The sequence below is a fragment of the Monodon monoceros genome, unplaced genomic scaffold, assembly GCF_005190385.1.
Source record: "Monodon monoceros isolate NGI ecotype Baffin Bay Population unplaced genomic scaffold, NGI_Narwhal_1 Super_Scaffold_20, whole genome shotgun sequence".
Lineage (NCBI taxonomy): Eukaryota > Metazoa > Chordata > Mammalia > Artiodactyla > Monodontidae > Monodon > Monodon monoceros.
In genome coordinates, this window is record NW_021703777.1 from 35,043,748 (window position 1) to 35,060,410 (window position 16,663).

Genomic DNA, 16,663 nt, shown 5'->3' on the forward strand with positions numbered 1-16,663 from the left:
ATAAAAGCCAAAGGGAAAAAAAAATCTATCAGAATAGTCAATTTAAGAAAAGGTCACATTGGCATATTAGCATAAAAAATAAATAAGATCTAAGTTCCTTCCAGAACTGACTTCCATATATGCCAAGCTGCAGCCCAAAGAGAAAAAGAGAAAAGAGATAGTAGTTTTGAATATCCTTTACAATTTCCCTAAATGTATGTAGTAAGTCCTAAATGTGGAAGAGAAAGAGTGCATTCGTATCTTTCTGTAACACAAACTACTCTATTTTCTTAAAGGAACCACAGCAGCTTTAACTCTCAGATCTAAAGGCTGTGGGCCCGCATGTACACAATCAAATGGTTATGAAGCAAGGACTAAGAGGACAACTCTTTGTGTTTTAGTCCAACTCCAACAACTAATATTAGTTTTCTCTGAAAACAAGGAAACAGTACCTGGTGATAATGTCTTTTCCTTCTAAATTTAACAAAAATAAAGTGTAAATAATTCTGTTTATAGCCGAATCTTTTGTATAATATATATAGTGTGTTTTATTATGTTATGGGAATGAATCTCCATGGAAGGCTTTAGTTGCTGACAATTTGCAAGTTGGAGTTTTTCTACACTGGTATAATTGTGCTCTGAAGTAACACAGAGTACATTCCAAGATGCTTAACTGTGCAGCCATTTAATTCAGCAAATACATATAGTTAAGTGGTCTTCAGCATAAGATTCAATCTCTGTGAAATTTGCACAAATATCAGTAGTAATGATCACCCACCTAATCAGCATCTTCCCACAGACAACAAAGTATAATACAGTAGTACTCAAATTGCTTCGTAATACAGAAAGATAGGGATCCTTGAGGGGGAAAGCAGCCAAGCAGAAGCAGGTTCACTCACGCATTGTTGTTGAGTGTGTACACTGGTTCAACCTCCATGAAGAGCAATTTGTCTACTTAATCAAAATTACAAATGCACATATCCTCCAACCCAGAAATTTAACCTACAGATACACTAACATATGCACAAAAGCTCACACACACAAGACATTCATTAGAGCATTATTGTGGGTAATAGCAGAAGTTAGAAAAAAGCCTAAATGTCCACCGTAAGGAGACTGGTTAAAGACTGGTGATCATCCATTCGATGGAACACTGCAACCATTCAAAAGAATGAGGAAACTATATGAATGGGAAAATTTCTAAGATATATTCTTAAGGGAAAAAAGTCAGCAATTGGTTCATACTATGCTGACATACACATACACACCCATATTTATATACATATCCATCTAAAAAAGCAGCTATATCAGACTTTTAAAAATTTATTTTGCTTCCTTGACTTCAATTTCATCACTACCAAGTCTAGACCTACCTTATCAGGAGACTGAAATTCATAAAACTGTAGAATCCCAGATCTGGAAAGGATATGGCAAGTCATGTAGGCCAGAGATATAAAAGTTATTTTAATTGTAGGCCACATGGCTAGAGATTCACATATAATTTTTTATTGATGGCAATGATGGGTCAAGTGGTTCCATGCCTGGCAAACATATATTAAGTACACCTTAAATGTTAGTAACATGTGTAAAATGAATTTATTTATATTTTCCTTTTATCAGTAAATCCTTCAAAAATGCCTCAGCTTTATGATGTAATTTTACTAGGATTAAACTTCAATAGCTCGTAATTATTAAATAATTATATATGCTTCAAAAACAATTAATAACTGGCCCAGGCTTACTAACATGATGAAAACAGGAAAGCAGCTGGGACCACACCAAATGCCCATATTACTCTATGTATCAGACAACCAGCTAAAAAACCAAACAAACAAAACATGCTCAAATTACAGATGAACCACATCCCACAATCAGAATCAAACAGCTGGCAGTCTATGAGCTAGATGCCTTGGGATCAAGTCAAATCAAACCTCCTGATTTGTCTGATGAAGAAACCAAATCCTAGAGAGGCCAAAAGATCTAAACAAGTTGCACAGAGATAGTGATATAAAATTCACCAACTCTTTGGTCTATTACTCTTTCCACTACCTTGAGCCCCACCTGTAGATGCAGAATGGAAGTGCTTGTCTAATTTCTAAATCTGCAATGTTGCTCTTTTCAGAAGAGTAATAAAGACGAAAATCACTTCAACCAAATTCATGCAGTTTGCTTCCGTTTACTGACTAATTACTGTGTCGGGCACTGTCTTAAGCACTTGACAGGCAACAACACCTCATTACCCCCATTAGACACAATGAATACAGAGGCTGGGAGAAGCAAGTAAGTTGCCCTGGATGGGATAGCTTGAATCTGCTAGGAGAGAGGTATTAACCAAAGTGGGTATAATGCTTTTAGATGGCACAGACGAACATTCTCATGTTAATAGTTGGGAATACATCTTTAAAGTTACTGTCTATTTATTTCAATAAAATAAATTCTTAAGGAAATTTAAGCAAAAACTGAGTCATGAAGATAAAAACATTAAGTATTTAATAGTATGAGCACTATAGAATATAGCAAATCATGAAGGTGGCACACAAATTACTGATTTGGGAGATCAGATTTAGTATCCTAATCTTTCAATATCGGATATCATTCTGGCTTCTGTGGTTTTTACATATCGCTGAAAAGGAAGATGTGCTTTTTAATCTGGGGGGATCATAATCCCATGGTTTATTTTCTACAAAGTGGATTAACTGTACAGTTAGTAACAAATGTGGGAAACACCTATATTGTGAAGAGGTGGTTTCTTAATGTGCTATTCAGGTCACAAAAATATCTTGGGCATTATAATTAAGAGATCTGAAGAATAAATTTATGTCTCTAAAACTAATTTTCCTGAGCTCTCTAAAGAAGTAATTGAATAGTGCTGCTTCATATATGAAATGGAAGTATATATATATATATATATATATATATATATATTTTTTTTTTTTTAAAGAATAGCTTTATTACTTTGCCAGGCAAAGGGGGACACAGCAGCCTCCTGCCTCAAAAACCTATGTGTTCCAACCCAGGAGGATTTGATAAGGCGTTTTATAACAGTACTTCCCAAGGGATGGGTTGCTGACAAGATTACAGTGTGTGCAGGGTCTCAGGTCCTTGGTCTCCTAATCTTTTTTTTTAATTTTTAAATTTAATTTATTTTTTTATACAGCAGGTTCTTCTTAGTCATCAATTTTATTCACATCAGTGTATACATGTCAATCCCAATCACCCAATTCATCACACCACCACTGACACCCCACTGCGGCTTTCCCCACTTGGTGTCCATATGTTTGTTCTCTACATCTGTGTCTCAATTTCTGCCCTGCAAACTGGTTCATCTATACCATTTTTCTAGGTTCCACATATATGCGTTAATATACGATATTTGTTTTTCCCTTTCTGACTTACTGCACTCTGTATGACAGTCTCCAGATCCATCCACGTCTCAACAAATGACCCAATTTCGTTCCGTTTTACGGCTGAGTAATATTCCGTTGTATATATGTACCACATCTTCTTTAACCATTATCAGTCGATGGGCATTTAGGTTGCTTCCATAACCTGGCTATTGTAAACAGTGCTGCAATGAACATTGGGCTGCATGTGCCTTTTTGAATTATGGTTTTCTCTGGGTATATGCCCAGTAGTGGGATTGCTGGGTCATATGGTAATTCTATTTTTAGTTTTTTGAGGAACCTGCATACTGTTCTCCATAGTGGCTGTATCAATTTACATTCCCACCAACAGTGCAACACGGTTCCCTTTTCTCCACACCTTCTCCAGCATTTGTTGTTTGTACATTTTCTGATGATGCCCATTCTAACTGGTCTGAGGTAATACCTCATTGTAGTTTTGATTTGCATTTCTCTAATAATTAGTGATGTTGAGCAGCTTTTCATGTGCTTCTTGGCCATCTGTATGTCTTCATTGGAGAAATGTCTATTTAGGTCTTCTGCCCATTTTTGGATTGGATTGTTGGTTTTTTTAATATTGAGCTACATGAGCTGTTTATACATTTTGGAGATTAATACTTTGCCCGTTGATTCATTTGAAAATATTTTCTCCCATTCTGAGGGTTATCCTTTTTTCTAGTTTATGGTTTCCTTTACTGTGCAAATGCTCTGAAGTTACATTAGGTCCCATTTGTTTATTTTTGGTTTTTTTTCCATTACTGTAGGAGGTGGATCAAAAAAGATCTTGCTGTGATTTATCTCAAAGAGTGTTCTTCCTATGTTTGCCTCTAAGAGTTTTATACTGTCTGGTCTTACATTTAGGTCTCTAATCCATTTTGACTTTATTTTTGTGTATGGTGTTGGGGAGTGCTCTAATTTCATTCTTTTACATGTAGCTCTCCAGTTTTCCCAGCACCACTTATTGAAGAGACTGTCTTTTCTCCATTGTATATCCTTGCCTCCTTTGTCATAGATTAGTTGAACATAGGTGTGTGGGTTTATCTCTGGGCTTTCTATCCTGTTCCATTAACCTATATCTCTGTTTTTGTGCCAGTACCATATTGTCTTGATTACTGTAGCTTTGTAGTATATTCTGAAGTCAGGGAGTCTGATTCCTCCAGCTCCGTTGATTTCCCTCAAGACTGCTTTGGCTATTTGGGGTCTTTTGTGCCTCCATACAAATTTTAAGATTTTTTGTTCTACTTCCTTAAAAAATGCCATTGGTAATTTGATAGGGATTGCTTTGAATCTGTAGATTGCTTTGAGTAGTATAGTCATTTTAACAATATTGATTCTTCCAATCCAAGAACATGGTATATCTCTCCATCTGTTAGTATCATCTTTAATTTCTTTCATCAGTGTCTTACAGTTTTCTGCATACAGGTCTTTTGTCTCCCTAGGTAGCTTTATTCCTAGGTATTTTATTCTTTTTGTTGCAGTGGTAAATGGGAGTGTTTCCTTAATTTCTCTTTCAGATTTTTCATCATTAGTGTGTAGGAATGCAAGAGATTTCCAGGCATTAATTGTGTATCCTGCTACTTCATCAAATTCATTGATTAGCTCTAGCAGTTTTCTGGTGGCATCTTTAGGATTCTGCATGTATAGTATCATGCTGTCTGCAAACAGTGACAGTTTCACTTATTCTTTTCCATTTTATATTCCTTTTATTTCTTTTCCTTCTCTGACTGCTGTGGCTAGGACTTCCAAAACTATGTTGAATAATAATGGTGAGAGTGGACATCCTTGTCTTGTTCATGATCTTAGAGGAAACTCTTTCAGTTTTTCACCATTGAGAATGATGTTTGCTCTGGGTCTGTCATATATGACCTTTATTATGTTGAGGTAGGTTCCCTCTATGCCCACTTTCTGGAGAGTTTTTATCATAAATGGGTGTTGAATTTTGTCAAAAGCTTTTACTGCATCTATTGAGATGATCATATGGTTTTTATTCTTCAGTTTCTTAATACGGTGTACCACATTGATTGATTTGCATATACTGAAGAATCCTTGCATCCCTGGGATAAATCCCACTTGATCATGGTGTATGATCCTTTAATGCGTTGTTGGATTCTGTTTGCTAGCATTTTGTTGAGGATTTTTGCATCTATATCCATCAGTGATATTGGTCCATAATTTTATTTTCTTCTAGTATCTTTGCCTGGTTTTGGTATCAGTGTGATGGTGGCCTCACAGAATGAGTTTGGGAGTGTTCCTTCCTCCGCAATTTTCTGGAAGAGTTTGAGAAGGATGGGTGTTAGCACTTCTCTAAATGTTTGATAGAATTCACCTGTGAAGCAATCTGGTCCTGGACTTTTGTTTGTTGGAAGATTTTTAATCACAGTTTCAATTTCATTACTTGCGATTGGTCTGTTTATATTTTCTATTTCTTCCTGGTTCAGTCTTGGAAGGTTATACCTTTCTAAGAATTTGTCCATTTCTTCCAGGTTGTCCATTTTATTGGCAGAGATTTGCTTGTAGTAGTCTCTTAGGATGCTTTGTATTTCTGTGGTGTCTATTGTAACTCTTCCTTTTTAATTTCTAATTTTATTGATTTGAGTCCTCTCCATCTTTTTCTTGATGAGTCTGGCTAATGGTTTATCAATTTTGTTTATCTTCTCAAAGAACAAGCTTTTAGTTTTATTGATCTTTGCTATTGTTTCCTTTGTTTCTATTACATTTATTTCTGCTCTGATCTTTATGATTTCTTTCCCTCTGCTAACTTTGGGTTTTGTTTGTTCTTCTTTCTCTAGTTCCTTTAGGTGTAAGGTTAGATTGTTTGTTTCAGATTTTTCTTGTTTCTTGAGGTAGGCTTGTATAGCTATAAACTTCCCTCTTTGAACTGCTTTTACTGCATCCCATAGGTTTTGGATTGTCATGTTTTCATTGTCATTTGTCCCTAGGTATATTTTGATTTCCTCTTTGATTTCTTCAGTGATCTCTTGGTTATTTAGTAATGTACCGTTTAGCCTCCATGTGTTTGTGTTGTTTACGTTTTTTCCCCTGTAATTCATTTCTAATCTCAGAGCATTGTAGTCAGAAAAGATGCTTGATATGATTTCAATTTTCTTAAATTTACTGAGGCTTGATTTGTGACCCAAGATGTGATCTATCCTGGAGGATGTTCCATGTGCACTTGAGAAGAAAGTGTAATCTGCTGTTTTTGGGTGGAATGTCCTGTAAATATCAATTAAATCCTGGTCTATTGTGTCATTTTTCTGTTTCCTTATTAATTTTCTGTTTGGATGATCTGTCCATTGGTGTAAGTGAGGTGTTAAAGTCCCCCACTATTATTCTGTTACTGTCGATTTCCTCTTTTGTAGCTGTTAGCAGTTGCCTTATGTATTGAGGTGCTCCTATGTTGGGTGCATATATCTTTATAATTGTTATATCTTCTTCTTGGATTGATCCCTTGATCATTATGTAGTGTCCTTCCTTGTCTCTTGTAACATTCTTTATTTTAAAGTCTATTTTATCTGATATGATTATTGCTACTTTTGATTTCCATATGCATGGAATATCTTTTTCCATCCCCTCACTTTCAGTCTGTCTGTGTCCCTAGGTCTGAAGTGGGTCTCTTGTAGACAGCATATATATGGGTCTTGTTTTTGTATCCATTCAGCAAGCCTATGTCTTTTGGTTGGAGCATTTAATCCATTCACGTTTAAGGTAATTTTTGATATGTATGTTCCTATGACTACTTTCTTATTTGTTTTGTGTTTGTAGGTCCTTTTCTTCTCCTGTGTTTCCCACTTAGAGAAGTTCCTTTAGCATCTGTTGTAGAGCTGGTTTGGTGGTGCTGAATTCTCTTAGGTTTTGCTTGTCTGTAAAGCTTTTGATTTCTCCATCGAAGCTGAATGAGATCCTTGCCGGGTAGAGTAATCTTGGTTGTAGGTTCTTCCCTTTCATCACTTTAAGCATATCTTGCCACTCCCTTCTGGCTTGTAGAGTTTCTGCTGAGAAATCAGCTGTTAACCTTATGGGAATTCCTTTGTATGTTACTTGTTGATTTTCCCTTGTTGCTTTCAATAATTTGTCTTTAATTTTTGCTAATTTGATTACTCTGTGTCTCAGCGTGTTTCTCCTTGGGTTTATCCTGTATGGGACTCACTGCGCTTCCTGGACTTAGGTGGCTATTTCCTTTCCCATGTTTGGGAAGTTTTCGACTATAATCTCTTCAAATACTTTCTCAGGTCCTTTCTCTCTCTCTTCTCCTTCTGGGACCCCTATAATGCAAATGTTGGTTCGTTTAATGTTGTCCAAGAGGCCTTTTAGGCTGTCTTCATTTCTTTTCATTCTTTTTTCTTTATTCTGTTCTGCAGCAGTGAATTCCACCATTCTGTTTTCCAGGTCACTTATCCGTTCTTCTGCCTCAGTTATTCTGCTATTGATTCCTTCTAGTGTAGTTTTCATTTCAGTTATTGTATTGTTCATCTCTGTTTGTTTGTTCTTTAATTCTTCTAGGTCTTTGTTAAACATTTCTTGCACCTTCTCGATCTTTGTCTCCATTCTTTTTCTGAGGTCCTGGATCCCCTTCACTATCATTATTCTTAATTCTTTTTCTGGAAGGTTGCCTATCTCCACTTCATTTAGTTGTTATTCTGGGGTTTTATCTTGTTCCTTCATCTGGTATATAGCCCTCTGCCTTTTCATCTTGTCTGTCTTTCTGTGAATGTGGTTTTTGTTCCACAGGCTGCGGGATTGTAGTTCTTCTTGCTTCTGCCCTCTGCCCTGTGGTGGATGATGCTATTTAAGGGGCTTGTGCAAGTTTCCTGATGAGATGGACTGGTGGTGGGTAGAGCTGACTGCTGCTCTGGCGGGCAGAGCTCAACTTTAATCCACTTGACTGCTGATGGGTGCGGTTGGGTTCCCTCCCTGTTGGTTGTTTGGCCTGAGGCAACCCAGCACTGGAGCCTACCTGGGCTCTTTGTTGGGGCTAATGGCAGACTCTGGGAGGGCTCACACCAAGGAGTACTTCCCAGAATTTCTGCTGACAGTGTCGTTGTCCCCACAGTGAGCCACAGTCAACCCCCACCTCTGCAGGAGAGCCTCCAACACTAGTAGTTAGGTCTGGTTCAGTCTCCCCTGGGTTCACTGCTCCTTTCCCTGGGTCCCAATGCACACACACTACTTTGTGTGTGCCCTCCAAGAGTGGAGTCTCTGTTTCCCCCAGTCCTGTTGAAGTCCTGCAATCAAATCCCACTAGGCTTCAAAGTCTGTTTCTCTAGGAATTCCTCCTCCCATTGCCAGACCCCCAGTTTGGGAAGCCTGACGTGGGGCTCAGAACCTTCACTCCAGTGGGTGTACTTCTGTGGTATATGATTTTTCCAGTCTGTGTGTCACCCACCCAACAGTTATGGGATTTGATTTTACTGTGATTGTGCCACTCCTACCATCTTATTGTCGCTTCTCCTTTGTCTTTGGATGTGGGGTATCTTTTTTGGTGAGTTCCAGTGTCTTCCTGTCGATGATTGTCCAGCAGGTAGTTGTGATTCTGGTGTTCTCACCAGAGGGAGTGAGAGCACGTCCTTCTACTCCATCATCTTGATTCAGGTCGAAATGGAAGTATATTGATACAATAAACCTCTATAGCCACAAAGCACTATGATCTAATGGAAAATTTTCATTTGTTTCCTTTTCAATATGCTTCACTAGTATTAACTCTGAGATTGATTTTTAAAATCCTAAGGCACTCTAAGATCCTGAAGTGTATTACAAAATGTCAAAGAAAAAGCAATTATATTGTTAATATAGTCTGAATATTAATGATATATTCTAAGAATCTAAAAGTGATTAATTCCCATTTAGTGTATATATTGAGAGAGGACCACATTCCAAAAGCTAAAACATCTCTCTTGGGTATGCCAAGCCCTACAAAAAAATGTAAAGTAGGCAGTTTGTCTTGGGGCTGGCCCTCACCACTCCTTCCTACAGACTCCTCCTACGTTTCCCCCTTAGTTCTATTCCATCAACTCTGATGCTCTCCACTCAGACCCTGGTGCTCTCACCAGGGTCTCAGCTCCTACAGGTCACTACTACCAGCATCGCTCCATTTCATTTGCTTTGTAAAACTCAGCACTGTCAGAATCAATCTTTACGTATCTGTTCCCACATTGACTCTCTCTATCCCTGCAAAAGAACATATACTCTGAGACAGTAGTCACATCTGTTCTACCCTCTATTGTATCCTCAGGTAGCAGGACAATATATAGGTGCTTAATAAATCAACCTGAAAGTAAATTAATTTGTTACTCTGGTGGGTATTTGTATTTTAAGAGATACAATTTTGGATGTCTTTTGACCCAGAAATACTATTCTAAAATGTATATGGGACACTTGTGTCCTACTGCAAATCCTCTCAGTCCCACCTCTTGTTCAAGCTACCACTGCAACAACCAAGTGCAAGTAGGACTTGATCACCTTTGTGAAGATGTAACTTACCAGTGCCTCACCCCAGCCCCTACCATACCTGTCTGTGGCTGCCTACTGGGGGTGCACTTAGGGACCCACACCTGCACAACCTGGAAGCACAGGGGAAACAATGCTTGTGGGACCACCCTGGACCAGTGGAGAATGGTTCAAAGGAAGATGACAGATAAATGCTTCCCCATTTTCTTCCCCAAGCAGATAGCTCTGAGACACATTTCATAAGGCTCCTGAAAAGGTCCTGGTGAAAATAAACATGCCACATTTATATCTATACCACATTTTGAAATGGTTTTCCCTCCTTTTCAATTCAAATCCCCATATACTCACTGTCACTCTCTTGGATCACTTTCTAACTAAACTAACTGCCCAAAAGCTTTGCTTTCGGGGGAACCCCAGTCTATTATACTACACATGGAACAAACTGTGGATGTGGATATATTTAGTTATAATATTAATTACAGTGCTGTTTATAATATCGAATATTGAAAAGAACTTACATGTCCAATAACAATGCGTAGATTATGCAAATTCTATATTATCAATAAAATTGAATACTTTGTAAGCAAAGATGTCCCTCGGTTTCCACTGGGGACTGGTTTCAGGATCCTCCAAGGATACCAAAATCCACAGATGCTCAAGTCCCTTACATAAAATGGTGTAGTATTTGCGTATAACCTACACATATCCTCCCATATACTTCAAATCATCTATAGATTAAGTATAATACCTAATAAAATGTAAATGTTATGTAAATAGTTGTAAATACAGTTTAAATGCTATGTGAATAGTTATCAGCACACAGCTTTTTGGAACTTCCTGGAATTTTTTTAAAAAATATTTTTAACCTCTGGTTTGTTGAATTCGCACATGTGGAACCTGAAGATATGGCGGGCCCACTGAATTAAAAGAGATATAGTAGATAAATAGTTAATGACTAGGAAGAATGTTCCTAATATATTTAGTATAAAAAGCTAATTTCTAAACAGTCCCCTTTTTTGTAAGTACGCATACACATAAACACAGAGACAGTACTAGAGGAATATTCCACAATTGTTAATGGGGATGTTATCTCTGGTTAACAGTAGTATGGAGGCTTTCTATTTTCTTCTTTTTATTTGTATTTTCTAAATTTTCAATCATGAATATGCACCATTTAAATGGTCACATATTATTCTAAAGAAAGTCAGGGAGAAGCAAGTAAAGAAATGCCTTTCTGGACCTCTAGAATTCTAGCCAATACAGCAGTGGTAAGTGAGCTGTTTATTTAGTGACTATCACCCACCACTCGCCATAAACTGCCTCAGTTTGGCCTGTCCTCTGAGTACCATGAAGCTGAAAGGCCTTTAGTCATAAAGCTAGTGTTGTGTAGAACAGTAAGATGTTCTACACATTCCTCTTCTTGTTCATGTGAATAGCAATCTCTTTAAGTGCTCGGAGAAACATGAAGTAAAAGAACATGCCAGCTGATTAAATAAACTTAACTCCATATGCTATCATTTTGTTAAACAGAAAAAAAAATTCCCATCTAGATATGTTGATTTCCAATATATGGAGACACATAAAGCCTAAACATTTTATACTGTGGAGATGTTTTCTGCAATAAACAAAGAAGTGGGGGGAAAGCTACCGCTGACTCCTGAAGACAAGTAGAACACTTGGCACGGAAGACACCCGGGCCAAACAATGAGCACCCATATGACACTCTTACACCAGCTGCACATTTTAAAGTAAGAAGCTTTCATCCTACTTCACATTGTCTGACAAGCCAAATTACATATAAGATGTTTCACTTAGACAAGTACACTCCTTCTGCTTGGCTATTAGGATCTGTAGTTTATGTTCAGCTTGGGTACTTATTCCATAGGGGGAAATAATTTATGTAGTAAATCTTTTAAATCCTGAGCCATTAGCAGGGTGTTTATTAGAAGATACTACCATGGGGTCTGATTATTCCACAGATGTAAGATTTCCAGATGTCTAGGAAAACATGCAAACACGATGCTCACAGCTCAGTCCCTATTAACGTTACAGTCAGTGTACTGCTAAAAAGCAAATTTTTATTAATTTCCCAGCCATCTTATAGTCATAACAGAAGCACCTGTTTATTTAAAGTGCCAGGGCCTTGTGTGCCAGGAATGACGTGAAAACATGTAAACAGCTGTCCGACGGGCAAGAGCAGAGGGTAGAAATTATCCCCAAAGTTAAAGAAGCTATATGTTGTTAGACTAAAAAAGCCTCATTATGAAATATAACCTATAACTTTCATTAGCATATGTCTTCTAAAATCTGCATTTAGTCCCCAATTTATAAATAAGTCATGTTCCACAAGTTTATTTTTTCAACTGGCTACATGAAACTCATTGCACATTTACCCATAGAAACAGTATTAAAAATAGTTATAAACCACAATAGCAATGAACATAATATTACTACGTGACTGCTATGACCTCAGGGGGCAGTGGGTACAGAGAAGGAAGAAGAAAGTTTCCTTCCTCTTTCTGGGATGTAGGCCTGGCCAGGGACAGAGTTTTGAAATAGGAAGTGTTTGTCGTTGGCATCCTGCCACCTCATTCGCACTTCTACATCTCAAAGCTCTAAAGCTGGGCCACAGGCAGCCAGTTCTCTGTGCTGTGTAACCAGCTATGATTCTCCACCCAGGTCTGCCTTTCCTGCTAAGTGTTTCATCCTCTAAATACACCTACCTCACCTCCCCCTCCGAACACCCTCCCCCCCAACCCAAGCTCCATTCCTTGGGATAGCTACTGCCAGCAGGGTCAAAAGGAAAGCCATCGTATTATTAATTCATATTAAGAGTTAATAACACATCACCTTCCAGGACAAATTCCTTCCAGAGGTATTTAAAGTTTTAAAAGAGGCTGACTCTTAAGCAGAACACATCTGTAATTGATGTGATTTCCAATGATATAATAAATGAAGGAGAAAGGCAAAGGTAGCACTGAAAGAAGAAATATGGGGGCAATATGGTTTTCAGGCAGGATGAAAGCCCCCTGTCCTATACTACCCTTTTTACAGCTGTTTCTTCCATTATTTTTAACCCAAGTTTTCTCTAAAGTCTCCAACTTAGTCAACAGTGACTCAAATGTACAATGAAGACAGCACCTACCTTGCAGAGTTGTTGAAAAAATTTAAAAAGTTGGTCAACCATTCAACACAGTGCCTGGCACATGACCAGAGTAGCACATTAGCGCTAATTCAAGGCTTTTGTTCTTAGTTTGAACATTCAATCCCATTACAATGAAATGCCACGATTTCCTTTCTCCCTCACAAGATGACGTTCTATGCCAGATCATTCACAATAAGCATAAGGTTGCTTTCTTTTTGCATCAAATATTCTAAAAGTAAAAGATATAATCAGGGACAATTTGGAAAAGAACAAACACAACATACAAAAATAGAAAATATATTTGATACCTCACTAATTATCAAATAAATATAAATTAAAATAAGAGCATTTTATGACTACTGATTAAAAAAATTAACATCAAACATTCAGGTCAAGGTATAGTAGACCTTGGCCCCTAGCACATTTTTGCTGTCGCTGTAAACTAGTCAGCTCTCTTAGAAAGGAAACAGGCAACATTCATAAAGAGCTACCAAAAAATATAAAAGTTTAAAGCCTTTGACCCTGAAAGTATGTTCTGGGAATGTACCTTGGGAAAATAGTTCAAAAAATGAAACAGGCTACATCCATGAATTCTACTTTAGCATTACTTATAAGAGTAGGGAAAAAAACAGAAACAACTAAAGATTGAACAGTATGACAATTAACTAAATTATGTTACACTCACATAATGAAATATTATAATGAATGACAATGAAAACTAATAATGGTTGAAAAACTAATATTTCTTAAATATTTGCAATAAGATACAATCATATTATAAAATTAAGTGAATACACAGCTTTATCATACTAGAAAAAGTTTAATGGACATCAATCACGTTCCTTTGATCTCAAGGAACTTGATTAGTAAGACAATGTTGAACAAACAAAACACCTGAACATTCCCACAGGATTCATTTTTCCTAACACATTGTGGACATAAGTAAAGAAAGTGGCCCATGGGTCCTTCAATGACAGCTCACCTCCCTGCCCTTGCATCCATCAGTTCCATAGCTGGAAGCTTTAGATCTGAATCTAATCTTATCTCTAAGCAGAGAGAACGTTGGGGCTCTAATTAAGCAGCTCAACCCAGTGGGCACTAATTTATCCCCACACTGATGTGGCCCTGGGCACTGTGATGCTCTGCTCCCCAGACCCAGTTCCAGCCCACATGCTCCCCTAACTAGGTCCCTTCTCCCAGTGGACCCTACTGTACTGTGTACTGACCACTTCTCTGAGAAACCAAAATCATGACCCTGAGTCCCTGCCCAGAAAGTACAAATGTCTGTTCCCAGGTCCCCTTCCTCCTGTCCTGCCAGGACCTCTTGCCTGGCTCAGCCTCGATTCATCAAACAGGGCCAACCTATCCTATGGGCATTCCCTCATTATTCATTTGAAAAACGTTTATTGAGCTTCTAATTAATACCAACCACTAGTCTAGGTTCTGGGGATTTGGGAGTGAACAAAATGAACAAATATACCAGTCATCCTAGAGCCTGGATTCTAAAAGGCAGTGCTTACATTTGGTAGGGGCATGTGGAGTTTCCATCATCCGAGTGCTCCTGCCCTTCACAGTGGTCTCTGGATCACAAAGTCTAAAGTTCACAGGCATGAGAGTCAGGAGCTGTTGATATTAATCCCCAATCTGTCACTGAGTTCCTGTAAAGCCTCAGGGGCAGAATGGAGTTAGTGTGTAAAGAATGGAGAATGGAAACTCTACCACAAGCTCTAGAGTTAGAGAGCTCTGGCCTTGAAGGCTGGATAAGCTCCATACTCACTGTATCACCATAGTCACTTAGCCCCTCAGAGCTGGAATTCTCTGATTTGTAAAAAAAAAATAAACATCCTCTGTCCAGGATGTTACAAAGACTAAGTGAGGTCAGCATTTAGCAAAGTAACTGAAACACAGAAGGTAGGTAGTCCCTTCTTCCAAGAAGAATATTTTATTCTATTTCTCCTATCATTAATCAGAATTAATCCATTTTAATCTCCTCTCCTTTAGTCTCTCCTCTCTATAATTACTACAAATCAAAAAACATGACTGCTGGTCTCTCGACAAACTGAACATACATTTTACTTCTATAGGTCAAAATTCTCTTCTGTATCTCCATCAGATCCTCTAAGATTCTTCCTTTTCACAACCTCAGAATTTCACAAACAACTACCTTCATAACCAGAATTTAAGCCGGTTAGATCAGGGTTGTGAGGTTAAGGCATCGACTTACTGTCTAAAGAAGAAAATAGACACTGACAAGTGCCATCAGTGGGCCTCAAAAATATATATTTTTTTAATTAAAATAAAAACAGGCAAGTTTAAAGGGCCAAGATTATCAGTTAACTCAAAGAACAGAAGTAAGATATACATCTCTTAATACAGGGGACTAAGGACACCTCTGACTTTTCAAAGGTGTTGCATGGATATATTTACAACTATGGATGATAATCACCAAATTAACTGCCAAATATAATTGTCAAAGTAGTTCATATTCATTATCTCCCTTTTGTGTCAGTCATCTGGTCTAAGCACAAATAGGATTGGATTAAACTTTCATTCAAACATGTCTGAAAACCAGAAATTTTTTAAATGAAGGAAAAAAGAAAATTCCTAATATGATCAATTTAAGAGATCCTTTACCAAGGGTTCATTATTCTTCCATCAACAAATATTTCTTCCTTGTTCCAAAATCTGTAATGTTGATAAAAATGGGAGAGTCTTTATCTAACCATCAGTGTTCAGTAGGTATCATAGAATAGTTAATGGGGAACAACTTTACATGTGTAATAAAATGAGTAAGGCCTTAAACAAGATCTCTATTTTAAAGAAAAAAATTGGGTCATGTGAGGGCACAGTATGACTCAGTTACATCCTACATCCTCCTCTTCCTCTCTTTCTTGTTCTGTCCTCTCCTTCCTCTCGCCCTTTTTGTCCATGCCTATGCCTTTTCCATCTTCTTTCTAAGTTGCTTTATATTATTCAGAAGACCCCATAGATTACCAAATTTACTTCAATGGGATTTTTTCAAGGCTGAAGAGACTGCTAATAATTTTTGAAGGTTTCTTTTGTTTTTTTGTAAATATAATGCTAAATCAAAACAGACATATATGCATGTGCATATGTGCACACACATTCTCTCTCTCTCTCTCATACATACAAACACACACACACGTCATACACGCTTACTCCTTAGACAAATAGCTCTTTTCAGGTACATGTTATTTTTCATCAGAAATTATTCTGTGTTCTCTCCTCTCAACCTTGTCTGCAATCAATATTCATACATCATCTCTCAACTTTGTTTCTCAAAGCCTAGACTTAACATAAAAAAGAGACTGTAAGATAAAATCAAATTATTTCTGGAGAATGAAAAGTGAGAAAATACATGATAAGAAAACACATGTTAAGCAAAACAAAGAAAAAGAAAAAACTAAAATCATATATAATAGGCAATTAAATAAGTTCATCCATCTTAATAACAGCCTCTACCTGACCCCAACTAGAGCTTAATTATAGTGTGTTATTGTTAATGTCCCTTATCAAAGTGCTTTAAGTTTTCTTCATAACAGCCAAAAACTTTAAACACATGTTCCTCAACATGGTAAATTGCAGTAAATCCACACAAAGGAGTACTCAGCATATTTATAAGGGAGAACAAACTACTGGAACATGTGGTAACATACGTGAATCTCACAAATGT

General features: G+C 37.5%; 1 protein-coding gene across 3 annotated transcripts in view; it reads right to left on the reverse strand.

Annotated features, from left to right (window-relative positions):
- KLHL2 (kelch like family member 2) overlaps positions 1 to 16,663 on the reverse strand; it is a 126,027-nt gene that overhangs the window by 56,073 nt on the left and 53,291 nt on the right. The window lies entirely within an intron of this gene.